The following is a 27,661-nucleotide window of genomic DNA, read 5'->3' on the forward strand; positions in this document are numbered from 1 at the left end:
AAAAAAAAAAAATTGGAAGCAACCCAACTGTCAATCCATTGCTTGTACAAACCACAGTATACCTTATATAAGGGAATACTACTCAGCAATGAAATGAACTGGGCTACTGATATACCTCACGAATGAGTCTCAAATCTATTACAGTAAGTGAAAGAGCCAGGCTCAAAAGGCTGCTAAATATATATGATTCTATTTATATGCATTCTAGAAAAGGCAAAACTATAGGGACAGAAAATAGAAGTTGCCAGAGCTTTGAGGTAAAAGAAAGAGGTTTTGTGGGTAACATCAAGAACTGTTTCTTGATGGTGGTGTACCCACTGTTTGTGTCCAAACTTCTAGAACTATATACAAAAAAGGGAAACTTTACTATATGTAAACTATCCTAGGTAGCACACTGGGAAGAATGAAAAACAACTGCTTATACTTTTTGTATTCGTTCTATTTGATCTTTATACACACACACATACACACACATATACACACACACACATATACACACACATACATGTATTTTTTATAGTGGTAAAAAACATATAAAGCTTATCAATGTAACCATTTTTAAGTGCACAGCTCAGTAGCACTAAGTGTATTCACACTGTCATGAAGCAGAACTCTTTCATCTTACACACCTAGAACTATAGCCATTAAACAACTCCTCTTTTACCCTTTCCCTCCAGCCCTGGTAGCCACCATTCTACTTGCTGTTTCTATGAATTTGACTACTTTAGATACCTGTACATGTATTATTTTGATTAAAAATATTTTAAAGTACAGGGGCGCCTGGGTGGCTCTGTCAGTTAAGCGTCTGACTTCGGCTCAGGTCATGATCTTGCAGTTCATGAGTTCAAGCCCCACAGAGGACTCTGTGCTGAAAGCTCAGAGCCTGGAGCCTGCTTCAGATTCTGTGTCTCCCTCTCTCTCTCTCTGCCTGTCCCCCACTCATACTCTGTGTCACTCTCAAAAATAAATAAACATTCAAAAAAATTCATAAAAAATATTTTAAAGTTAAAGCAAATAAAAAAAGCTTTAAAAAAGATATAATCCAAGGAGACTTGAACACTTTCACTGAAGAGACCTAAAATGCCTATTTTATACTTAATTTCTCCATAATCATATGAAATGTATTATCGGGTTTGAATTTTAAACTGTAATTTTGCCTGTTCTTAAAGCTGTCAAGTTTGCTGGTGATTAATCTATAGGAGAAGGGGCACCTGGGTGGCTCAGTCGATTAAGCATCGACTTCGGCTCAGGTCGGCTCAGGTCATAATCTCACGGTTCGTGAGTTTGAGCCCCGAGTTGGGCTCTGTGCTGACAGCTAGCTCAGAGCCTGGAGCCTGTTTCGGATTCTGTGTCTCCCTCTCTCTCTCTGACCCTCCCCTGTTCACGCTGTCTCTCTCTCTCAGAAACAAATAAAAAACATTAAAAAAAGTCTATAGGAGAACTAATTTAGATATATAATTTAGATACTACAGAGTTCCTAAATCCCACAGAGTCAAGACACTATACAGTTCTACAATCCCACAGTGTTAAAAGACATTTTTAAAAATGCTTGATTAAAAAAAAATACTTGCTTTAAAGTGTGAAAACTTTGGGGGTGAGGGAGAGGAGGAAATGGGTGATGGGCATGGAGGAGGGCACTTGTTGGGATGAGCACTGGGTGTTATACAGAAACCAACTTGAAAATAAACTATATTAAAAAAATAAAAAATAAATAAAATGTGAAAACTTTAAATATCTGAACAAAATGCTAATAAATTCAAATATCATTTATTTATCTATACACACATATAAGGCTTTCTATAAATATATTTTTCTGTATTTTTCTGTGTATTTTCACTCTAAGCATTAATGATTGCTTTCAAATTATTATTACAATTCTGGAAACAATTTCCAGTCTCCCATGCACATGCCTCTATTTCTTTGCTTTATTTAATATAACTACCAATTCCAAAAGAATAACCGTATCCTAAAAAGACTCAATATCTTTAAGCAACAGGACTCAAATGGTTAGCATTCTTTTTTTCTTTTTTATCTCTATGAAAATAAGGTCCTCAAAACCAAATTTCTTCATAAATTATCACTTTTCTTAATCTGGTAGATTTTGAACACCAGGAGCCAAAGACAAAAAGGGCATCTCAGATTTAGAAGCCAGATGAATATACTCTATATAAAACATCTGAAAAAATACAAAGTTGTCCTGATTATGATTTTCTATTTCAAGAACCTCATGCAAGTCTCCTATCAAAAATGAATGAATACCATTTCTATTTTACTTTTGCACGGTTAAGGAAAATAGATATTTCAAGCTCTTCTTTTAACTTTTTAAAAATAACTGGTTACTTTAAACTACATTTTCATGTTAAATTCCAGAAGATGTCAACAATGATAAGTGGTATAGAAGGAAGAGCCAGTAGAAACTGGATCAACCATTATTCTATGCACACAGAAACACTTAGGGACATTAGAGTGAGTCCTCTGGTGAGCCTAAAACAATCAGAGCTCAACTGAACAGTTTTATTTGCAAAGGTGAACATAAATTCAAGGGTATTAAAAAGGCTACTGAGTTTCTAATGTACCACAGTCTTCAGTAAGCATTAACAAATTGGAAAGGTAACTCTGTACACTGGGGACATAGTGAGTGTTTAATAAGTACCTTCTGCTCCGATCAAAGGACACATTTCCATATTATGGTCTCTCTGGACTCTAGCTCCGGGACTTCAAAGGGCCTGAGGGTTTCTTTAATTGATCTATTCAGAATTCTATGGCTGAAATGGACCTTAGAGATCTCATAGTTCTAATTTCCTTGTTCTGTAGGTTTAGGAAGGAAAGCACAAAAACATTGTGGGTTTTGTCCAGGGTTTATCTACTTAATTGTAGGAGGAGGCATAGAACCAACCTCTGATTCAATATATTCTTTTCTAGACATGCAGATCAGGAATTCTTTTATATCTATATACAGGTCTATCTATGTATGTATTTTATATATTTATATCTACATACACACACACACACACACACACACACACACTATATATATATATATACATACCCATACATATAAACTAAGGAATATTAGAGATGGAACTGTACAGGCATGACGGTAACCCCCAGCTACTGGGTTTCCAGGCCTTGTCCTGAATAGAGATGTTGGGCTCCCGGGGGAGCAGGCTCAAGCTCGGTTTGTATTATGATATATGATGCTGGAGAAGCTGACGGGCACTCAGACAAGCTCACTGACAGTGAGGGTCACAGTCTGCAGAGATGCTCTCTGGCTCCTGGGAGAGGTCCTGGCCACGAGGGAGGTTATCAGATGCACAGACACAGCCTACTAACAGGCACATGACTCTGTGGATGTGCCTACGAATGATTGTTCAGCCGTGCTTTGCTAAGCCCTGGGAGGTCTCTGGACAGCCCTCGAGAGGAATAAGAAGGGCCAGAGGGAACCTGGATGGAGCAGGGAGAACGAAGCAGGCTGCGCTCCCCAGGGCCGCGGCCAGTGACAAGAGGAGAAAATGGCCTTCACAGCATGTCACTCTGAAAACAGATCTTTACTCTTAGTGGTCATAGCCTGGGATGTCCGTCCCATTTCGGACCCAGAATGAGATTCTGACATTGCCGTATTCTCTTCTACTCACAATTAACTGAAACGCTGGCATAAAAATAAGGAAGGTTGGTGAAGTAGGAAATATAACTTTATAATGATTCACATTTTTTTGTAATAGTTTTTGTAAAAAACAAAAACAAAAATTTGCCATTTACAAGGCTTTATAAATGTGTAAGTACTTCACCGTGTTTCCAACTACTGTAAAAAGAAGTGGCCACTATAATACATCTTAGCTAAGATACAAACTGAAATAAAAATATTTTCTCTGCATCAGCTCTTCAAGCATTCCTCCATTCACTGATTCATATTTATTCAATACTAAGCACCCACGAGAGGTCAGGAGCTTTACCAGGATGAATAGGTTACAGTCCCTGCCGTCAGTGGCAGGGGGTAGCTGGCGGTGGGGAGGAGACACGTGGGTGGCTGGCAGAAAGCAGCCAGGGGGTGTTTCAGAGAGCGGAAGACTCGGCCTCTGGGCCTGGAAACACAAGTAGGAGTTGGGCAGTCGGACCACAAGGTACAGACGATGAGAACGCTCCATGAAATGGGAATGGCCAGGCAAAACCAGGGGGCAAAGCAGCAGGCTGAGGGTAACACCTATGGGTAGCTGAGTGTGGTGAGGGAGTAGGAAGCTGGGAGTTAGTGGCGGGAAGTGTAGACAGAAGCAGAAAGAAAGCTGAAGACAGGCTGGGGCCACACAGGCACCCAGATGGAGACTGGTCTTCAGTCCAAGGGCATGGGGTCCACACAAGAGGATTTTCAGCAGGCAAGTGATACGATGAGGTGTGGGCTCCAGCAAGCACCCGCCCCCACCATGTTCCCGTACCACAAGACGAAAGGAGATGGGACTTGAAAGAATGAGAATCGTGAGGGCCAGACTCCCGAGGGCAGGTAGAGAGAAGACCGTATGAACACAAAAGACATCAGGGAGATGGAACTGACAGGACTGGCGTGCGGGCGGTAAGGGAGGCGGGAGGGCTCCCAGGCTTCTGGATTATGTGAATGGGTGAAAGGTAATAACATTCACCAGGATGACGCTGTGATTAGTCACCGGATCTGGAAAATGACACTGATGGGGCATCCCAGGCAGTGGAAAATAGGGTTTTGGAATTTCAGTAAGATCTGGCTTGAGAAAAATATTTGGAAGTTGTTGGGGGGCAGTGAGGAGCTGTGGGAATGCATGTGATTACTTCAGGAATGGATATGGGAAGGAGGGTGGGGCTGAGAGGCCACGCACGTTGGGGGAGCCATTTGGCACGGCAGACACCTGGGTTTTCTGTGGGCCTCATGTACACCACACAAGACAGCAAGGCTTGAGCCATTTGGCTAGACCTTGTCCAGGAAGGACATCCTGTTGGATGGAAGAGACTAGGAAGAGACTAGGAAGCAAGAAGGTGAAGGTAGTTTGGCTGTGGAGGGGGCTGGGAATGAAGAGATGGGGTCAGCTCACCACCAAACACATCTCATGAGAGAGCCTGCATGTGAACGGCTGCCTCACAGTAGAGCCAACCGTCGGTCAGAGAGAGACAGAAAAGCAACTGCAACCAGCAGAGAAGGGGACCGGGCAACAGCTGATACAGAGCCTTCTGCCTCTCTGAGCACCGTACCCCCCAAAGCTGGTGCACTACTCACTGAGAAGCCAAACATCACCCCCAAAAAGGTGTCAGGACCCAGATTAAGCTTTCCTTTCCTTTTGGGGGTGAGATCCGGACCAAGAAGAGAACTTTAATTCTGACATCAGAGCCAAGTTTCCAAATGTGAAGAACTAGGTTTTAAAAAACTGTGTTTAAATAACATGTACTTAGTGCTGATAAGGAAGCCTGCCCTGGGTGTAAAAGGGAGATTCAACGGGACGCAATTAGTAGCAGTTATTTGAAGAAATAAAACCAGACCATTCCATGCTGACTCTTCCCCAGTGAGTTGAGACTCCTCAGTAAAGAGTTATTGAGGGAGATCCAGAAGAACACAGCATAAAGCCACCAGCTGGGGGGCAAGTGGCAGATGAAGCCATGTCTCCATAGGGACTGGCAAGAACTAGGTGAGCCACTCAGGAGCGCCCTTCCTGCGGGGCCCGTGGGGGCCACCACATGTCATAGCAAGCCCACAGATCACAAACACAGTAGCCATTAATGCTGACCAAGGAGAGCACTGCAAGGTCTGAGGTAAGGGCACCTGTCTTCTCTCCCTCCTGTTTCCCCAGACCCACGAGAGGGGAGCTGGCTCAGGAAAGAGGGGTGGGGCAGATAGCTATGGGAACAGACCAGTCCTGTCCCGCCCCTCCCCTCCATCTCCATTCCAAACTGCTAGAGACTCAAGCTTATTAGCCTGGCTTGGCAGAAATGGACAGCTCTGAAAGCAGGTGTGATAGAAAGTCACTGAATAATAGAACTAAGCCTGAAGACCCAAAAGTGAGATACTGTGAAGCGGCCCCACTAAACAGCAAAAAGGAGGGGCTTTGGAGTCAGGAGAAAGTTGGTACAACTGTTAGAAAAATAAAACTGCCACATAGTCATACCCTGGGAAGTTGAGACTTCTCAATCAACTGGTTATATGCACATTTTCCTATTTGAGCCTCACAACAACTCTGAGGTACTAGGGACCCTTGTTCTCTTCATTTAAAGAAAAAACAAAACACTGAGGCTCAGGGTGCCCTAACAACTTGCCCAAGGTAACATCACGCTTAAACTGCAGAGCCAGGCTCCAAACTCCAGTCAGTGGACACTGCTATAGAGCGTGACTCCACTACTTCTCCAAAGGGAACCAAAAGCTGGACAGTTCCTACACCCCCGAACTGTGTGCTTCCTTCAGTAAAAACTAACACCTGTCCTGAAAGCAGTCAAGGTTACTTAGAATCATTACGGTTAGACACTTTGGGATAATTTATATCTTAAATATACTGGTTTATCAGACTATTACACTTGCGTTTCTAATAAAGAGTCCTAACTGAATATGCTTTAATTTGAACAGTTTGCAATTATTTTGAAGGCAAAGTTAAAACACAAAACAATTCTGCTAATTTGCAGAGAATGGAATCCTTAATAACCATTACACAAATTAAATACTACAAATATCTTTTTAAATTCAGTGATATTATTTTGAATAAAACAAGAATGTTTTGCAAAAGTCGTGAAAACGGTATTAGTGACTAAGCGTAATTCCTATCACTTACCCCAAGTTAGGATAATTCTGCACAAATTTCATAAAACTAAGTATTTCAAATAGACCCTGTGAGTACAAGCAGGATTAATTAAAAACAACTTTGTCTTTAATAAATGGAGGAGGGGCACCAACTAGGTTACATTAAGGGATTTTTAAAAATCAAATATCTAATCAGGATAACTGTTTCAATGACATTACCTGTTAAATGACTAACGTGTTTCAACACTTTATTTACTTTTTTGGGGGGGGAACAGAGAGAGGGGAAGAGAGAATCTCAAGCAGTCTCCACATTCAGCACAGAGCCTGACACAGGGCTCGATTCCACAGCCCTGGGATCATGACCTGAGCAGAAATAAGAATCAGACACTCAACCAACTGAGCCACCCAGGCGTCCCTCAACACTGTACTATGCTTGGAACAGAAAAGATTTTTTTTTTAATTTAAAACATATAAAACATATTTAAAACATATAAAATACGTAACATTTATGAGGTGTAACAATAGAACAAACACCCACAAACCCAGCACCAAGCTAAGATGGGGACCAGCACCACTGAAATTCCCATGTGCCCCCACTCCCCCAGCCTGAAAGTGTTCAAAGCGCCATTCCCATTTAGTTACTATGGTTTCTGTCTGCTTCCCTGCACTAGGAGGTTGGGGACTGTTTTATTTACCAGTGTGTCCCAAGCACCTGGATCAAAACCTAATCTACGGTACGTGTTCAATATGGTGTTACTGAATAAAGGAAAATGAACAGTAATAATAACCATAATGATAATAGTAGCAGCAAACACTTCATCACACTTATGAATTGTCAGTCTCTATTTCAAACCCATTTCATGCAAAACTCACTTAATCTCAACAGCTCTCTCATCTAGGTACAATTACTATCCTCATTTACACAGATGAGGAAACAGGCAAAAAGGGGTTGAGTTATCTGATTAAGACCATACTCATCACCACAAAGAAAAGCAAAAAAATTGTCTGCAATATTAACATAATAGATACCATCACATTTTTTATAATCTTCAGAACCTTAAAAAAACTGATTTTCACTGGAATACGTAAATAGTTGAAAAAGTGAAGAAAATCCAACAAATCTATACTGAGCACCTATTCTGTGCCAGGCACTGGGGATGTAGCAGTGAACAAAATCCCTGCCCTCACGGAACTTACATTCAGATGGGGTTAAAAAAAGTAACTTGAGAAGCAAAAGCACAGCATGTGAGATAGTGATGGTGCCCGGGAGAGAGTGCCGAATGGCAGGGATAACATGGTATCGCAGGATCAAATCTCGGACAAAGTTGTCAAGGAAGGCCTCCCTGAGAAAGGGCATTTTGAGCAAAGACCAGAAAGAAATGAAGGAATTAGTCATGGAACAGCTCGTCAAACAGAGAGAACAGTCAGAGAAATGCTCATCTGATATTCAAGAGTCCCAACAAGGTCAAGCTATTGTGAAGCATCACAGGAACACGCAGGAAGCGATACATGATGCAGGAGATCCCCCGTGCTTTGGTATCTTGTCCTCTTTGGGTGGAGAAGATTTACTAAGATCAGAATTATGATACACAGTGCATTTAAGAGAAGCTATGGTGCCTTTAATAGCAATATAGTAATAGGTTATTATATACCCCTTTGTAGTCCCCTAAACTCATTTCTTCAAAGATTACTTGGAGCACTTTTCACTTTCCAATAAAAACACAATCTTTTCCTGTCTGAACATATAAACAAATGATAGAATCATCTGCTTATAAAGTTCAAGCACTAGACAGGCAATGATAGCTCTCTTCTGAGTCTTGGTTTAAACAGTTTCATGAAACCATGAGAACCTTGCCAAGAAGTTTACTTCCTTCTACAACAAAGCTGTTTAAAACTGAGTTAATATGGGGGATGAAACACACTTATTTCTTCTCCCTTTCTACCTACAAACTACTAAAGAAATATACAAGCGAAGAATAAGTAGGCTAGATGTCAATTTCAGCAGTTTGGAGGGCTGGAAAACAGATGGTGATTCATCCAGCTGGGACTTCAGCAAAGCATTCAAGAAGTCCAGAAGATAGCTGACATGCATCAAAGAGCCCAATACTTGTAAACCACATGCTTCTCAAAGTGCACCATGCAAGTGGGATGAGAGTCTGCAGGAAACACAGACCTTATCCCACCCTAGTCTTAGACAGCTGAACACCGAGCAAGGGCTGACTCGGAAAAAAGGAACCTGGAGAAACAGAGGGAGTGTAGGGAAATGAGAAAACTTTAAAGATCTGAAAGGCATGGATATAATAATAGTAGAAAGACAACAGCAGAACACCGAAAAGAACTGCTGGAAACTGAAAAATGCATATTATGAGAGCACAAGTGAAAATTCACTAGAATAGACAGAAAGAAAGTTGAATATCTCAGAACTAAAACAAAATACCAAAATAGGGAAGAAAACAAAGAACAGCAGTTTAGAAGTGCTAATATCTGAACAATAGGAGTTTCAGAAACAGAACAGAGACTATGGAGGGGAGCAAAGTATCATAAAATAGTTCAAAAAGAGGGGCACCTGTGTGGCTCAGTCAGTTAAGCGTCCGACTTCGGCTTAAGTCATGATCTCACGGTTGGTGGGTTTGAGCCCCACATTGGGCTCTGTGCTGACAGCTTGCTCAGAGCCTGGAGCCTGTTTCAAATTCTGTATCTCCCTCTCTCTCTGACCCTCCCCTGCTCAAGCTGTCTCTCTCTCTCTCTCAGAAATAAATAAAAAACATTTTTAAAAAAGTTTAAAAAAAAGTCCAAAAAGATAACTTAGAACGATACAGCATGGTCGCTGTTGTTTTTAATTTAATTAAAAGAGCCTAGTGGTGTCTATGTGACTCAGTCAGTTAAGCGTCCAACTCTTGATTTCAGCTCAGGTTATGATCTCATGGTTTCTTTGTGGGGTCAAGCCCCATAGTCGCACTCACAGCACGGAGCCTGCTTGGGATTCTCTCCCTCTCTCTGCACCTCCCGGGCTGACACTCGCACGTGTGCTCTCTCGCTCTCAAATAAATAAATAAACTTAGAAAAACAAAAAAACAGAAAGAAAAGAGCCTATCAAGTACAATCTGTTCTGCTTTAAAGCTTGTTGGGAAAACACAAATTTATTCGCAAACAATTTATGTTTGTTAGAGAACAATTTGAGTATGATGCACACTTCATGTTTTGCTTATGGTTTTATCTTCGAGAAACACTAAGTGAAAGCAGGAAACTGCATCAGCTGAATGAACCAAGCCACCTAGAGAGAGACAAACACACGCACATCTCGAACATAAACCCAGTGTCTCAGTCCACCACATTTGCTGTGCTACAAAGATTGTGTTTTGCTATTCTTTTGCAGATGTTAATTTTCCTATATAAAAAACCACGCATTCAACATCCCCGACATGTCTAATCATCCTGATTCAAACACACCAAGCACTGCCCACAAAAGAGGGCCTTTTAAGTATTGAGGGGAAGGTGGAAAGAGGGTTTTGAGAGAAAGGAAAGAACATGTAGTTTCTCCAGGGCAAGAGGCATGAAAGAATCCATACTGTGGACCACCAAGGATAACCCAGGAAAATAATAGAAACTTCTAGGGCTAGAGCAACTTCAAGGGCTGTGAAGTCTACAGGAATAAGCCCTAAAGAAAAGAAGAAACGGGAAGATCGCTGAGCAGATAGACTGAAGAGCAAATGGAAACAAACAGAAACAACCTTCCTCGCAAAGAGACAGCACTATCTACACACAGACCTTACATGGAAATCTGCAAATCCTTCAGGAGCTGCTTCTCTTAGTGCCAGTGGTGGCTGGCTTGGGAGTTTCAAACATCTCTATAATTTCCAAAGAGTAGCTGTCGGGAGAGGCAGAGAGTGCAGATGAGGGAACTGCAGAATTTCCAGCAATGGTTCAGAAGCAAACTGGAAAAGGCGGCTCTATATTGGATCAAAGTTTCAGTTTGGTGACATGGGTTATCTATTTTAGATGTATGCATTTAATCCAAGTCTCCCCACAAAATTCGGTTTCCATGGATTTCAAGGTCCCTACATTTTAAAATAGAAAAAGTTCTAGCATCTACTTTCACTTTTTAAACAGATTAGTGAAGTCTTTTATGATTTCTGAGTCCCTATTTCCATCACATTTACCCTCCTAATGTTTCTCCCTAAGATTCTGATACCAGCAAAAATTCTCCACATTCTCTTAAAAGCAAAATTCTATATGGCCCAAGAGAGGTAGAGCCAAAATGATGCTGGCTTACCCTTTCTAATTCCAATTAAAGTGTCACTTCCAAACAACCCTTAAAGGCATCTATGATGTTATTTTTAGTCATTTAAGTCTAGATATGTAATGGTAAAACTCAAAGTCTTTTTACTCCCTGATTGTAATTAACTTTTTAAATTTAACAACCAACAGTCACATCTTGAGCTTTGGAGCTGGCCTTTAATTCAAATTCCCAAAAGTGATTTCTCCTGTGTGAAATGAAGAGATAACATAAAGAACCTGGCCTTTCCCACACCAGTAAGGTGAGCAGTGAAGGCTATGACCTTGTGCCCTGAACTATTTGGCTTCAGGCATAACTGGGTTAAATCAAATTTCTCCAAATCACACGTCTCCACTTACTTTTTAAAGTAGAAAATTTCTTAAAAATAGCCTAATATACACAGCATTGTTAGAGATTATATCCAAAAGAAAATGTTTCAGCTGTGAGAACCACCTTATACAACTTGCTTTATTTGTTCCTAACCATATAATAATAACCCTAAGAACAAATTCATAATAACTAATCGTCCCAAGAACCAATGAAGATTTCATTGTTTTGGTAAAACGGCAAATCAAGATTTGCCTTAATCTCTGTAATAGGATGAAGTTGTTCACAGATTCCTAATATTTTTGTTTTATATATTTAAAGAGGATCCCCTCTTTTTTCCCCTCACCTATTTATTTAATGTCCCAAACTATCTCATAGTCCTGGTAGCCTCCTTCAGAAAAGCTGTCTGTACCATCTTGGTCTCTCCTCAAGTAAAAGCTAAGGGGGCAAACTCCTCTGTGATTTTGGTTTGCCCATTGTTCCAGAAAGAAATCAAGTGACCTCGTGCCCAGAACAAATCCATCTTTTCCATGATATCTCCCTTCCACAGATATTTATTGCACAAATATTTATTATACAATATTTATTTATTTCACAAACATTTTGTGTCTGGCATTGGGCTAGTCACTGGACTCCTTTTGAAAAGTGAAATACCTCCTCTTCTTAAAAGCCGTTAGAGAGGCGCCTGGGTGGCTCAGTTAGTTAAGTGTCTGACTTTGGCTCAGGTCAAAATCTCATGGCTTGTGAGTTTGGGCCCCTCATCGGGCTCTGTGCTGACAGAGCCTGGAGCCTGCTTCAGATCTTGTGTCCTTCTTTCACTCTGCCTCTCCCCTGCTCATGCTGTCGCTCGTGCTCGCGCTCTCTCTCTCTCTCAATAATAAATAAACATTAGGGGCGCCTGGGTGGCTCAGCTGGTTAAGTGTCCGACTTCAGCTCAGGTCATGATCTCACAGTTTGTGGGTTTGAGCCCCGCATCAGGTTCTGTGTTGGCAGCTCAGAGCGTGCAGCCTGCTTCAGATCCTGTGTCTCCCTCTCTCTCTCTTTGCCCCTCCCCCGCTCATGCTCTGTCTCTCTCTGTTTCAAAAATAAATTATTAAAAAATTTTAAGAATAAACATTAAAAAATTTTAAAAATAAAATTAAAAAAAAGCTGGTAGATATTGGTAAACAATGTTTTTCCTTAGCAGAATGATATAACTTATCACTCAGTTTTACCACAGAGCACCAGAAGGGAGAAATGTTTTCAGATAAAAACTGCTTTCTTGTTACAAATTAAAGTTCAAACAGAAAAATAAAAGGCAAGACTAAACTTTCAAACTGAATTCAGCTAGTAAAATACATATTGAACAACTATGCACTAGGCAATATAGTATGCACCCTACATATTATCTTGTTTAATAGTCAGCTCATCTCTTTAGCATCACATATACAGATGAGTATACTGAGACTAGCAACGTTATTTTGACCACTGTCACAATGCTGTAGTCAAATGGCAGTCCTGGAATTTGAATCTGAACTCTGATTTGTCTTGTTCAAAAAGCCAATTTCTTTCCCCTGTACTTAAATTATTTCTTTAGTGACTACCTATGCTAAGCACTGTGAGAGCCCCCCAGTCTGGGAAGGGTGGTAGATTTGAAAGCAATAATTAAAGTGCAAAGTACTAAGTATGGTATCTTAGGTGTCACAGGTACCAAAGAGAGCATAGGAGGAGGTCAGCAAGTAAAAGGAGACAGGGAGTGTTGGGTAGTCAGGAAAGGTTTTACAAAGGAATTTGCTCTTAAATTAAATCCTCAAGAATGATCTTACAATCATTAGACCAGAAAAAGAGAAAATACTTCAAGGAAAATGAAGAAAGAATGGCTGAAAGGCAAAGCATCTTTGCAGAAGATACCCCAGAAGTAGGGACAACTGAAATAATTACAGAATGCTGGAAAATGGACATATTCAGAGATCCTCCAATTACCCAAAAATCTTGAAAACACTGCTAAAGAATCTGAAATTTACTCCATAACACATGAGCTCCAGGCCATCAGAATAGATGCTGGTTGTAAACAGTCAATTTCACCTAACTAGTGCAAACCAGCTAAATATCAACCCTGCCTCTAGGAGACGGGTGCAGACACTGAAAGTGTTAGTACAGGGGAGTGTTCTGGATTTCAGAAAGGTGATTCCGGATACAGCATGAAGGCTGAAAGGAAAAAGGGCAAGAGCAGAGACGAGGAAGAAATTCTGGTAAAGGATCTTAACCAGTTAAGCGCGTTGGGGAGTGATTTTAAAGGAAGTCAAGTTATCAAAATATAATCATCATTTCGGATGATTCTATCACTATAACAAATAAGTATATAAATTACACAGCAACCATTATACGATAAGAATAATCCAGAACGGTGACTCTTAGATTGCCCACATACATATACATGAATATTATTTCAGCAAAATAACAAGAACAATTACTATCATTTAGCTAAGCACCTTGTTTTATTCAAGTCATAGAACATCAAACACCTATTTCACATCCAAGCATTTTTAGAAAGGTCCTGCCTAGTGGAAAATATGGCTCTGTCAAGTCTACATCCTAATGGCCTCCTTTAATCTCTTTTATAGAAAATAAGAGCAGATTTTGTACAACAAAAGAAAGTAGTACTGATGTGTTTCCAGCAAGCCTTCTGAGTCCTTCTTTGCGATTATCTTATAACAGATGTGCCAGATGTAGTACGGCCCATACTACTTTTAGTTAGATGGATCGTCTACTTCCACGGATCATTTACAGGCCTACAGATGAAGGAGCACAAGTACAACACAAAAAGCCAAATAGAAACAAATCTTGTCATATAAAGATATATAAATGGAATTTAAAAGTATAAGATACAGGATATAAGATATAGATATCCATATAAGATACAGGATATTAGAAGTTACTCTATGATATTTATCTGAGTGTTTAAAGAATTTGATATAGACTCCATTTCCACATGAAAAAAAAGGGGATATAAAGAATTGAGAGAGAGCCTCAAAAGAACAAAAAGTAGCTTAAAAAGTTATAAAACTAGAGTGGAAGAGAGGAAGGAAAAAGAAAGAAACTAATGCAATATAATGCCAGGTCCATTAAGATGGTGAATGTATCTGGAAATATTTAGAAACTATGTTTGAAAAGCAAAGCTTATGTATAAAATATGTAATGCATAATAAGCAAGTTAACATGTAATTATAAATAAGATTAAAAAAAATTTTTTTATGTTTTATTTATTTCTAGGAGAGAGAGAGAGAGAGAGAGACAGCGTGAGCAGGGGAGGGTCAGAGAGAGAGGGAGTCACAGACTGAAACAGGCTCCAGGCTCTGAGCTGGCAGCCAGCACAGAGCCCGACGCGGGGCTCAAACCCACGAACCGCGAGATCATGACCTAAGCGAAAGTCGGACGCTTAACCGACTAAGCCACCCAGGCGCCCCTATAAATAAGATTTTAGATGCATGTTCTATTTATTAAGAGTTTGAGAAATTGAAAAAAAATAATTTAAATCACGCCACTCTTTTCAAGGAAAGTGATCTACTTAAAATTTTTAAACCTTCCCCCAACTAATTCTAAAACTAAAGTTAATCGTATAAGAAAATATTGCACCTAAGTTTCTCAAGTGTTAGACCAAAGAGATCGATTTTACTTGACAAACTAATAAAACAGAATTCACCATCTGTGTATAAGCCTAAGGAAAAAAGTATAAACAGATATAAAACTGTATGTGATTTCCTACAAAAACGGAATTTCACTTTACAAGTCCATGAAATTTCACTGAAGAGTGGTAATGATCTAACATCTATAAATCAAATTCAAGTCATTTCACATATTCTCAAACTTCTGACATATCTGTATTAATCTTCAGTCTATCCAGAATGAGAGAAACAGTAGTCCTAGCTAAACTTCAGCTCACAGACTGGTCACACTTCTGAGTCTAATTAAAAGGTATGATGGTTAAACCGCCCATGTATAAGAACACTATACATTTGAATTCAGAAATAGATCAATGAGAATAAATTCAGATTAACTAATGAATTTCATTAGTAAGTATAGAGAAAGAAAACTGTTCTCCTTTTCAAAATGGCCTTTAAAAGATAAGTCTAAATCCTTAAATGTGTGGCATTTGATTAGAGGATTTCATGAAAAAAATTGTATTTCCAAATTTATATTGTTTTGCTCTTAAGCTATAATAAAGGAGGAGAAGTTTACAAGAATCCTTACCTGCAATCCAACCACAGTAATTGTCAGAGAACAATGCCAGAACAGTAAATTAAATCATGAAAGAAAAAAAAAATCAGTCATTTTCCATACTGTTTACCTATAATTGAGGTATTTTATATGTATGTACATAGTTTATGTTTTCATATGTGCAAGATTACATTGGCAAATTTAAAATGCTTATCTATGTACACAGAGTACTTAATGTCTGCTAAGTTGAATTTTGGAAAAAATTAAATATAACTATTACATTTTATAATCTCATGTTTATAAACAAAGGGAACTAGGGAGTCAACAAAAAATAATAGAAACTAACCAACAGAGGAAATACGTATTTAATGTTAAGAAACAAAACGAAAATAGACTATGGACAACCTATGAGGACATCTATCAACATGAATGCGTACGTGTGGTAGCCAGCATTCAAGATGGTCCCCAATCATCCACCCCTCTTGGTTTTCATACCCTTGTAAAGTCCTTTCCCATAATGAACAGTGCTGACCTGAGAATACTACCGCACAAATGATGGTGTAGGATTTCTAAGACTAAGTCACGAAGATTCTGCCTTACTCTCTCTTTGATCATTTTCTCTGGGAGAAGTGAGCTACCATGACATAACTTATGGAGAGTTCCACGTAGCAGGGGATTTAAGGACACCCTGTCAAAAGCCAGCATCAACTTGGCTCCCATGTGAGTGAGCCAACTCGGAAGTGAATTCTCCAGCCCAATGCCAAGCCTTCAGATGGCTATAGCCCTGGCTGACATCTTGACTGTAAGCCTCTCCCGCATTCCTGACACTTAGAAATGGAGTAAGAGAATGTTTGCTGTTCTTTTAAGCCCCTTAATTTTAGGATACTTTGTTACAATAGAGAACTAATAGAATATTTCAAAAGGCCATGTAATAATGATAGTATTAGAACATGACAACAGAAGAGGAGCAGGTGGTATTTCTTCCTCTACTTCCTAAACTTCCCATAAGGTTATGTTACTTTCAATGTTTAAATCTTTTAAAAGCATACCCAATGCTCCTATCTCTAGTTGCTCCCACCACTTCTGTTAGAAAAGTTCTACCTGAGTCATTCATTCATTCAGCAAATGCCTGCAAGGACCAGAAATCGAAACAGTCACAGTCCCTAACCTAAGGGAGCTTACATTCTAGTGGGAAAGAGAGACCTAACTCAAGATGTGTCCCAGAGGAGTCTGGGATTACAAATTGTGATATACAGTCCACTTCGCTATAACATGTACATGTTTCTGGAAGGCAAGTTAATTCATAAGTGATTAGTAAATGGAAAAATGATGTCAAGATAACACAAACATTGTGCTGATTCACAAAGGCTTTTCCCTACACAAGAGTAGCCACCGAAGTCCAGTGAATTGCAACCTTTAACAAGAAAAGAAAAAACTCTGAGCGCACTAGAGGAGCAGCGGGAGTCCTTTCATTTGTATTTAGTGAAACTTAAAAGCAAGCCCTTCCACCAGGAGCTTCCCCACCCCTTGCAGCTTTCAGCTTATGCCAGCTTAGCTGACTCTTTGTACCAGCCTCACCACAGCCCCACTGGCTCAGGGCTCCATTTCCTTCTGCGTTATCTTAGCACCTGCCGCCTCTGCTCTAATTAAAACATTGCTGGCATTTCACTCTACTTTTTTTGTGTGTATTTTTAAGATCTACCATGAGACCTTCCAGCTATATTGAGCTGGTACCAATTTTTTGTTGGCTCCCTGCTCTGGTTACAAAGCTGCCTAAGTGTTGAGTGGTTGGCCCCAACTCTGTTTTCTCCATAAGCTGTCTTATTTTTTGCACACAAAATGAGGTTTTTAGGAACATACATAGCATGGTATAGAAGGAATGCCTGCACTCTTAAGGAAATTTTACAGTTCTAGGAGAGTGTGTAACAGAGGACCTTGAACAACCTGGGAATGGCATATACAAAGGTCTAAAGCACAGAGACAGGTGGACACGAAGAGGCTTCCAGATGCTCTCTCCTTCCCTGCCTCAAACACTTTGCCAGACCTGGAAAGCTATATTCACTTCAGGAGGCTGAAGCACTCCTTTGTCTGACCAGACTGCGGTGAGACAGGGGACGAGACTGGGCCTAAGAGCTTCTGTGCCTGGGCTGAACCTTGGAGTCAAGTGGGAAACTTTTCACAAATACTCAGGCCCATCCTACTTTAATTGGTCTGTGGGAGTCCTGAGTCCCGGTAGATTTTAAAAGTTCCCCAGGTGATTTCAATGTGATGCCAGTGCTAAGAACCACTCATTAAAGGATTGGAGAATGGGTCTTAAGAAGAACTTAAAAAAACAAAAACCTGATATAATTTATGCATTTAAAAACTCTGCAATTATTTAGTCAATAAGACTGTGTATTCATTTTCCCCAATAAAGTGTATAGGGATTTATCTGAGAGCACAGGCAGGGCAGGATATAAGCAAAGCTGGTGTGAAGTCCAAGACCAAGGAGCACTGATCACCCCTGGGAGAGACCACGCATAGGGCTGGAAGGTAGGGGCCAGAAGCCTCAACTCCACTGGGGAGAAAAAGTGGGGAGAAGCGGGGGTAGGGGGAGACTTGGAGGAATTTCCAGGGGGATTTAGGTCAACTATTCGAAAGGAGTTCCTGATGGAGCATGCAATAATAGTAGCACATACCATTTAAAAACACGGCCATCTTTGGAATGTCAAAATAAAGGATAAAAAATGCATAGAGTGGTTTAAATACAGTCTTATTATCTACGGAGGTAGAAAAGCAAGGTGCTACAAGTTCTCACAGCTGGTGATCAGAGTCACAGAAGGTGTATTATAAAAATACAGATTCCTGAGCCCAACGTCAAAGGTGCAGATTGGAATCTCCAGAGGTAAGAAATGATATATTAGTAATAACAATAGCTGCTGCGTTTCCAATGTGTCAGGAAATGTCCTAAGCACTTTGTATGTTTTCCTCTGATTTAGTTCCTGTAACGACTCTAATGGTTCACTGGGGCAGAGGAGTTATCTTGTCCATGGTAAAGGGTAGATCCAGGTTTCAAGCCCGCAGACCTACATACAGTCAGTGCTCTTCTTACCCATGACATTCTGCAGCCCTTAGAACACCCAGTCCACCCCCAGTAAACCGAGAGATTTTGAGGCTGCTAATATTTGAGAAGCACTACACCATGATCTTTCAAAGTCATTTTTAGCCATATCCTTTATTCTACAAAATCAGGCTCAAATCAACAGTATGTATCATTGTTGGGCTCTAAATCAAGTAGCATTATCTCCTTTATTATGAAGAATTTGCAATATGCTAAATGTACAGAAATAGTTTTCCTGGAGAAGATGGGCTTATGTCTAAGACTTCTGCCTCTGACAAAAATGGAAATTTTATATAACTCTTTTTTCTTGAACACACTTAGCAATTTGCTGTCTTATCAGTTCTTCCCTGACAGTATCTCTGCCTTTTCTTTTTCTATTTCTACTGCCACCATCCTAATCCAGACCCATATGATAAGACTTCCAGATTATTGCCCTATCATCTGGTCAGTCTGGCCCCAGTCTCTCTCCAGCCAGATCCAAACAAATTCATCCTGTATACGGGCTTCCAGGCTAATTTCTTAAAATTTTCGTTACTTTCTTGCCCATCCTTCCTTCAGTTATGCGTCCTCTAACAATTACACACACCTGTACGATAAAACCCCACCCTTTAGCTTGGCATTCCAGGTCTGCAACTTTCTCTTAACCAACTTAAACTTCTCTTTTAAAAAATTAAATTACAATGTTTTTAACCCAAATTCCTTCATCAAAACAAGAATTAAGTAGATCTTAAACCCACATTTAGGATGAGAAAAATACTTAAATTGTGTGCTAATTCTTTAAATCTTTCAAAAAACTTTGTTTAATGTTTATTTAGTTTTGAGAGAGAGAGAGAGGCAGAATGCAAGTGGGGGAGGGGCGGAGAGAGAGGGAGATAATGGGACCAGAAGCAGGCTCCGGGCCCTGAGCCATTAGCACCGAGCCGGAGCCCAAGCCCGAGCCCGATGTAAGGCTTGAACCCACAAACTGTGAGATCATGATCTTAGCTGAAGTCGGATGCTTAACTGACTGAGCCACTCAGGCGCCCCTCTCTAAATCCTTTTAATGAGATTCAAGCTATCTTATCGTTTTATGTTCTAACTTGGTACAACCTCAAATGAGCTGCTGGCTAATACGTAAACGTTTTGCAGGGCATGTAGAAGGATGTTAACATAGCTGAGCCCTGGCACTTGATCTTTCAGGTAATCTCAAAGTTAGAGTTAATAGAGTTTCAGAGTGTACAATTACACCAAAACTGCCCCCAGGCAACAGGGAGGGTTTAGCCTGTTCTTAAAGAATGAATCTTTTATATAATCCACAAAACCAGGTCGCAAATCTTGAATAAGATTATTTTTACTTAAAAACTTACAGTACCTTGCCAGGAAGCAAATGCATACATACTAAAATTACAAGCTAGGGCAATTTAACCATACATATTTTAGTCTTGATACTTATACTTCTTCATCTACTATAAGTTAAAAAAAAACAACAAGTTGTTACTACGAAGGAGAACCGAGAAGAAAAGATCAAGTGTCTATGCTGTACTATCCATTTCAGGGGGAGCTAATTTATCAATCATTTCCGAGGCTTCTCTGGAGTGCTTGTAAGAGGTCTCTAGTTACCCCAGAAGGGCTGAATGAGAGAGAGCTGAAGGCAAAAAAAAAACAAAAAACAAAAAACAAAAACCTCCATAAGTTGATAATCACTCTGAAGAGCAGAGGTGTGGCAGGCAGGTAGGGCAGGCAGGCAGGCGAACATTTGAGAGAGCCCGAAAAACACAGGGCTGCTCTTAGAGACCAGATTCTCTTCCTCTCCCCTTAATCAGTAGAGCTCAGCTACTGCTTTCTTAGTGCTTATGAGGTCAATTAATTTGTTCTGATACTTAGTCCAATGAACTCTCTCTATATCTTTTAAAAGAGTAAAAAATACGCAAATAATTAATGAAGGAAAGAAATCCAGAAGAAAACCCCTCTAAAGTCCAATCTTTTGTAACAGATTCCCAGGACAACTCCAGACCTGGAAGTATATGGGAGGGGAGAGAAAGGCTCTGGCAAAAAGCAGCATCAGAAATGAACTGCCAAGTCCAAGGGACTGATGATTTTACCCAATGCTTTTTGTATCACCAATAAAGACACAAACTGCCTTGTAAGAGCTCTCCGGTGACCACACCAGAAAAATCAGAGTCATCAGGGAAATACGCTGATGCCTAGGCACATCTTTTGTAATCAGTATTACCTCATTCCTAAAAATTATATACAGTTCAGTCTAAATTATAAAAAAAAATTCTTAAAGTTGCTACATAAGCAGCTACATTGGTTTTTAATATTGCTCATAACTACAGAATCCTATTCCTCATTGTCTGGGGCTACCTTTACCAGAGGGGCCACTGATGACAAATTTTTAAGGCCTCACAGTTTATTTAACTTTTCTCAACCTGTTACAACCCCCCCACCCCGCGCCCCCAGTAGAAGGCAATGTCTGCTTTCATTTGCTATTTAATTTTGCACGGAACAATCATGTTCTACCACACCAGAGTCTGGCACTCGACATGATTCATTTCACTTTAATAGAAAAAATGCTGATAAGCAAAAAGCAAGCTGACGTCAGGCACAGCTTTTAAGAGCACAAAAATCCAGTCTCTGCTGGGACCAGTCCTACTGGTGGAGGGGAGAGGAGGGGAGTCCACACCACTATCACTTCATCTTAACACAATCTAATAACTGGTATTCAAATGGCTCACTGACAAAGGGCTAAGTTTTAGTCTTCTACTTACGGGCTCAGGAAAGCATGGAATGTAGTTTAGAAAGTTTACCACCAGAAAAGTTAAAGTTTAAAAGTTTTGGTATATAAAATGCTTAACAGTTAGCCACATGGAAAACTTCTGATTCTAGATAACTAAGGGTTTGCTGTACATCAAAGCAAAAAGAATCTACAAAAATACAACCCTGCCACCTAGTGGTACGTATTCAAAAGCACTCACCACTTTGTACTTTAAGACAAATTTGATTTTTTTTAATGTGCTTACTTCAAAAACTGTTAATCAAAATACTGTAACAATTATTTTAAAATCTTATTGATTTTAATGGTCCCTGAAATATACTGAAATGTATTAAATTGTCAATGTTTGACTTAAAGAAATTGTTTCTAAGGTCAAAATTAAATTCTTCAAATACAAGACGTAGAAATGCAATTGTGAACACTTAGAATTCTCAGTAAATATTTCGTATCAATTATGGATCATGCCTTTCTTTCTGGTAGTTAAAAAGCCATCATGTTATATAGATGGGACTGTGACTGCAAATTTTCACTGCCCATGACATAGCACTGCTTGATCAACTTTTGAACTATAAAGTCAGAATATGAAGTAAATTTCTCGAGTACCTTTACTACATATATAATTCTCCTCAATGAATGCAAATAAAGAATTAAGCTTCTTAAAAAATAATTTTTTAAAAAGTTAAAAAAAATAAAAATAAATTTAAAAATGTTTAACATCATGTTGACATAAATAACAGTTTTAAAATAGTGGACAAAAATGTGGGACCACTGACATTCAGAGCACCATCTAAAATAATTCCTTTTAGAAAACTATTAAGTGAAAACTAGTCTCTTTTGACATATCAAGGGTTGGAAGTTTATTCTGTGAAAATTTGAACACAACTTACAAAAAAAACCCATGATGATAGGAATATTAGATTGATTCAGATGAAATTCTATTGATATAGGTCAGAAACTGCTGAATATTGCTCATGATAGTAACATTTTACTGAGAGCTTCCTGTAGATATGTGCTACGTACTTTACCTGATCGATCCTATTTAATAATCCTCATGTTAACCTCGTGAAGGAGGTACCATTATTATCCCCAACTTACCAGTAAGGTAAGAGGCTTAGAGGACTAATAACTTGCCATGACTGGCAGAGCCTGCCTGCCTCCAGTTCACAACCACCAATTCCAACAGAATAGACATTTATATAGATAAAAATAGAATATTTGCTAAAATTTTTCTGAAAAGATAATCAGATCTTTTTTTTTTTTTTTCCTGTTAATGATGACTCTAGACAGCATTTATACTGTGGAAACTTTCAGGAAAGAGCCAAGGGCAACTACTGCCATTTTTGTGATCTACATACAGCATCATTTAAATTCACTTGACAGACGCTGGCCATCTCTTTTATCTCACAACCTCCTCTTTTTTCCATACAAAGCAGCATTTTTTACTGTATATGCTGGTACTAACCCCTCAGATACTCATAACCACTGGCATATCTGATTCTTCGCTTCTCGTCTATTCAACAAATACCTGGTTTTGTTCTTACTTGACAAAAAACATAAAAAGTCATAATCTTTACCCTTGAAAAATTTGTATTTTAGTATGAGAGATACAAAGAGATGGTCTACGCTAAGTATTTCAAGACAGAAAAGTATAATGGAATTTGGGAAGAGAGGCAGCTAACTAACTTTGTTGTGAGGTATCTATATTTGCTCTTTCCTTCCATGTTCAAAATCATTCTCCAAATAAGCTCCACATTTAACTACGCAGCTTTGCTAAGTGCTGGTAGTATAAAGTCTTGTAATACAAGAGCTGACATTAGCATTAATAAAATAAGTTACAAAACAAAGAGTTTTATCAAGGATAGTGAACCTATCAAATATTAAGCAAATAAATATTTGCACCATCTTTTATCTTTGCTGTCCACAAGTCCAAATAATCCACTACATGGCTACAAGAGAAACAAAGATATCAGTATTACCTATAAATCCTATAAGTAAACTCAGAAAGATAGAAGATTAGAGAAGATTCAAGAAACAAATATTTGTGCAAGTCCATTTGCTTTAAATTCCATTGTTTTGACAAAAGTGCCCTCTTTTAAAGTTCTAACCCAGCCCTTCCTTTACTCCTTTTCCCCTTTTAGCCTTCTTGATAAAATAAACTGCTTTGCTTAATTTTCTCCCTACATGTCCCTAAAATGGGACATAAACTTCTCTAGAAAACCTTCTTTCAGACCGAGTCTGTGATCAGATTTTAAATTGCCAATAAAATATGATATCAGTTTTATTAAAAAGATTTCTAGTTTTAAAAAAATATTTCTAGTTAAATCTTTAATGAGTATATATTGCTTTTATGATGAAAATTATTTATGGTAATTCATTTGACAAGTTTTTATTGAGCATACTTTACATGGACAAAACATATATAAAAAAGAAAAAACTCGGGAGCTAGAGACTGGGACCTATCCTCCTTAAGCAGCTACCTCTAGACTTCAACTTCTTCACTTGTAAAATAAGGATAGAGGTAGTTGCCTCACCTCCCTCACAAGTTATGCCAAGATCCATGTAAGGAGACAATGCCAAGGAGACCACACGTGTAAAAGCACTTAGAGAGTATTGTTACTTCTAATGTCAGTCATAAGGGAAGCAGTTCAAATCACACAATACGCAGGCAAATAAGATTACATAATGCTGTACCTGAGGTGGAATGTATCCTTTATAGCCAAAATAATTTCAGCTAATCATTAGTTTCAGGAGATATTTATTTGTGAATCATAAGTTCTGTTTGGTTTCACAGAAGTGTCTTTTTAAAATCAGCACAAGCCAGTTCTAAAAAAATTACATCTTAAACAATAACCTCCCATTGTCTATTTTTCAACAACTAAAATCTAAATTATTTTGATGCTTTTTGGACTGGGTTGACCAGTCAGTTAAGCATCTGACTTCGGCTCAAGTCATGATCTCATAGTTCACGAGTTCAAGCTCCACATCAGGCTTTGCACTGACAGTGCAGAGCCTGCTTGGGATTCTCTCTTCCTCTCTCTCTCTCTGCCCCTCCCCTGCTTGTGCACACTCTCTCTCTCTCTTTCTCGGAGTGAGTAAATAAACTTAAAAAAATTTTTTTAAATAATCTTTCCATCTGCATCTACATTATAAAAACAAATATTATTTGGCCATTAGTAATCAGACATTAAATGATCTCTTAGCCCAGTTAGTGCTCTAAAATAATGTGATGACTTTGTTAGAAAGTTTACAAACATTTCAGGAACCCATTATTCAAAATAAATTAGAATTAATAAATGAATTAGTTTTTTACTAAAAATAATTATATAAATTTGCCATCCCATGCAAGGGTTAATTTAGGAAAAAAGCTTATTTTTCCTTTAAGATTCAAGAATTTTCATTTACACTGAGCAGAAACTTCCCATTTGCAACTTCAGGTCTAAAATGAGTATCCTTTCTTCAAACTGTTAGTATTCGTGAATCTACAGATTTAATCATAAGACTTAAAAGTTTATTTGTCCATTATCCTTTTGATTCACCTCCTTTTCAATAAGTTAATCTATGTCTTTTTATAGTAAGCTAACTTCAAAATTCCTGGAAGTATTTTCTCTAGTTTTGGCCCAGTTAACAGCTGATTTTGAAATTTAAACGGCTTTAAAAATGTAATTCTACATTAATTCTTAACTTGAAAAATTAATACCAACTACTCTCAAGTATTTTATATTTAAGTGTATGGGTACTTTCACCAGATTCAAATCAGTTTATTTCAGTTATAGAAAGAGTAGATAAAAACAGTATACACACACGGGATATAGATATACTTATGAACATATATACATATGTGTGTATATACATCTATATACACACTAAACAGCTAGAACTTGCCAACTCTAAGAAGCATTCACAAAAATTCATTTCAAAAGAACCACTGCAATGGCAGCTTTACAGATATTCAGAGACCTCTATTTTGAAAATGTCCTGAGGGATGGCTAGCATCGTTTTCAAACGTGGATACATGAAAGTCAGTATTTTCTGACAGAAAAAACTCACTATAAAATTGTAAATCATCTACAATTTTAAGTCAACTCATGATGGCTTCACCTGGGGAATGAAACAAATTAAAAAGCTGTTACACAACTAAATTTTTAAGTCATAAACTAAAACACGACTCTGTACAATTCGTCTGTTAGCACTTGAAGGCAAAAAATTCCTCCCTTCATAATCCCCAAATAATCTTCCAAGTCGTCTTTAAAATTAGCTTTTAAAATGTCTCAACTAGGAAAACCAAAAACCAAAAACCAAATGACTGAACTGAACCTAGTTTCACCCTCCAGGACAGTACGGAGAAGCCAATAGCCTTTGAAGGCAATAAAGCACGCTGAGGACGACCTTGGGGCAACTGCTTCCACAGCCACTACTCACAGCCAGGTCTATCACTAGGCTACAGGTAAGTTTCAAGATGGGCACACCAAGGTGGCTCTCCAGGGGCCAACGGACACTCCAGTGACTCCAGCACAGCAGGAAGGACTCCCAAAGTTCCAGGGCCCCTCAAGGCAGTTTCTACTTAAAGGGGCAGTGACCCCTTTCATTTATGGTGATTCACTGCTTCAAAGAGAACAAAAATACTATGCATACAGTGATTTGCTAGGTTTCTGGGATTTAAAAGGACACAGGAGATTTTCTTGGCATGTAACAAGTAGACAGCATAAGGCCTCAACTGACCATTTCTCCTTGAACCAAAAAGGCAGAAGTATCTAGCAGGAGATTTTTCAGCTTTTGAAACATGTTGTATGTGGGAGAAAGAAAAACAATAACAAGGATTCGGGAAGGTAAGGAAGAAGACTTGAGGAAGAGAAAGGGTAAAGGAAGGGATGAAGATAGGAGAGGAGGAGGGGAGGAACGGAGGAGGGGAGGGGGATGGAGAGAGGAAAGATCAAACAGACCAGCAAAGCAGAACTGAAGCAAGCAGATATCAAGGACTCAGAGAGAAATGGAGCTGCCAGAGAGCTTTCCTATTCCCAAGAAGCCTCGTAGTACTTCCTGCAATTTGTGTCAAGGATATTTGTGTCCCATAAATATACCACTTTACTGGGACAGTGGGGGGACCGGGTGGGAAGCACACAGTTCTTCAATTACTTTTCTCCTGAACAATCTACAGTGCTACTGCAGGTTTGAGAAAGAATGATAAAATCAAAGTAGAGGGAAGTGGCATCAAGAGTGCCTGGGTGACTCAGTTGCTTAAGCACCTGACTCTTGATTTCAGCTCAGGTCATGATCTCATGGTTTGTGCGATCAATCCCCACCTGGGGCTCTGTGCTGACAGTGAGGAGCCTGTTTTGGATTCTCTCTCTCTCTCTCTCTCTCTCTCTCTCTTTCTCTGCCTCTCCCCCCACTTGCTCACTCTCAATTTCAAAATAAATAAACATTAAATAAAATTTTTTAAAGGCAAATGGAATCAATAAAAGCAAAATGATATAAATTTCATGAAAACAGAAAATGTATGCAAGTAAATATACCAGTTCGATCTTTTAAAAAACAGTTTAAACTTTAGAAAATAAAGGAAAATGTGTAATAGAAAAATATAATACAAAGGAGTCAAAGTCACAGCAGCAGACATTTTTTCTTTTTTAAATTATTTTAATATTTATTTTTGAGAGACAGAGCATGAACACGGGAGGAGCAGAGAAAGTGGGAGACATAGAGTCTGAAATAAGCTCCAGGTTCTGAACTGTCAGCATAGAGCCTGATGTGGGGCTCGAACTCACAAACTGAGAGAGCATGACCTGAGCCTGAAGTCAGACGCTTAACTGACTGAGCCACTCAGGCGCCCCAGAAACAGACATATTTTCTAATTATGAGATTAAAGTGAACAATAACAAATACAGCAAAACTTCAGGATGCAACTAAAGTAACACCTAGGGAAAATGTACAATCTTGAGCACTAGAATAACGGCCTGAGAATAGTAAGATAAGGTTTTATCAAAAATTGGGGGAGAGGAAAATCAGCCAGCAAAGTCAGACAAAATACAGGAAAAGAGATAATAAAAGTAACAGCAAAAACTATTAAAATAGGAAGCAAACATGTAAGACCAAGGCCAAATATCGGCTCTGTGGAAAAGACTATAAATAAACCATGAAACCTCCATATGGTAAAGAAAGAAGGCAGGAATGAAAAAGGAATATAACCATAGTTTAAAAGATACGGATTAAATGAATGAACTGTTATAAAAATACAGTTTACTGAAAGAGTCTGATGAAGGGATATGA

At 38.9% G+C, this 27,661-nt stretch overlaps 1 protein-coding gene across 3 annotated transcripts in view; it reads right to left on the reverse strand.

Annotated features, from left to right (window-relative positions):
- Positions 1-27,661, reverse strand: part of TSC22D1 (TSC22 domain family member 1) — a 130,929-nt gene that overhangs the window by 14,896 nt on the left and 88,372 nt on the right. Inside the window, exon 1 of one of the 3 annotated variants that reach the window (XM_077778745.1) lies at positions 25,817-25,890. The exons of the other annotated variants lie outside the window; for them this stretch is intronic. The gene's annotated coding sequence lies outside the window, so the exon portion shown is untranslated. Of the gene's footprint in view, positions 1-25,816; positions 25,891-27,661 lie in introns of those variants that run through there. 3 annotated transcript variants of the gene reach the window in all.

The sequence above is a fragment of the Crocuta crocuta genome, unplaced genomic scaffold (genome assembly GCF_008692635.1).
Source record: "Crocuta crocuta isolate KB4526 unplaced genomic scaffold, BGI_CrCroc_1.0 scaffold586, whole genome shotgun sequence".
NCBI classification, from domain to species: Eukaryota; Metazoa; Chordata; class Mammalia; order Carnivora; family Hyaenidae; genus Crocuta; species Crocuta crocuta.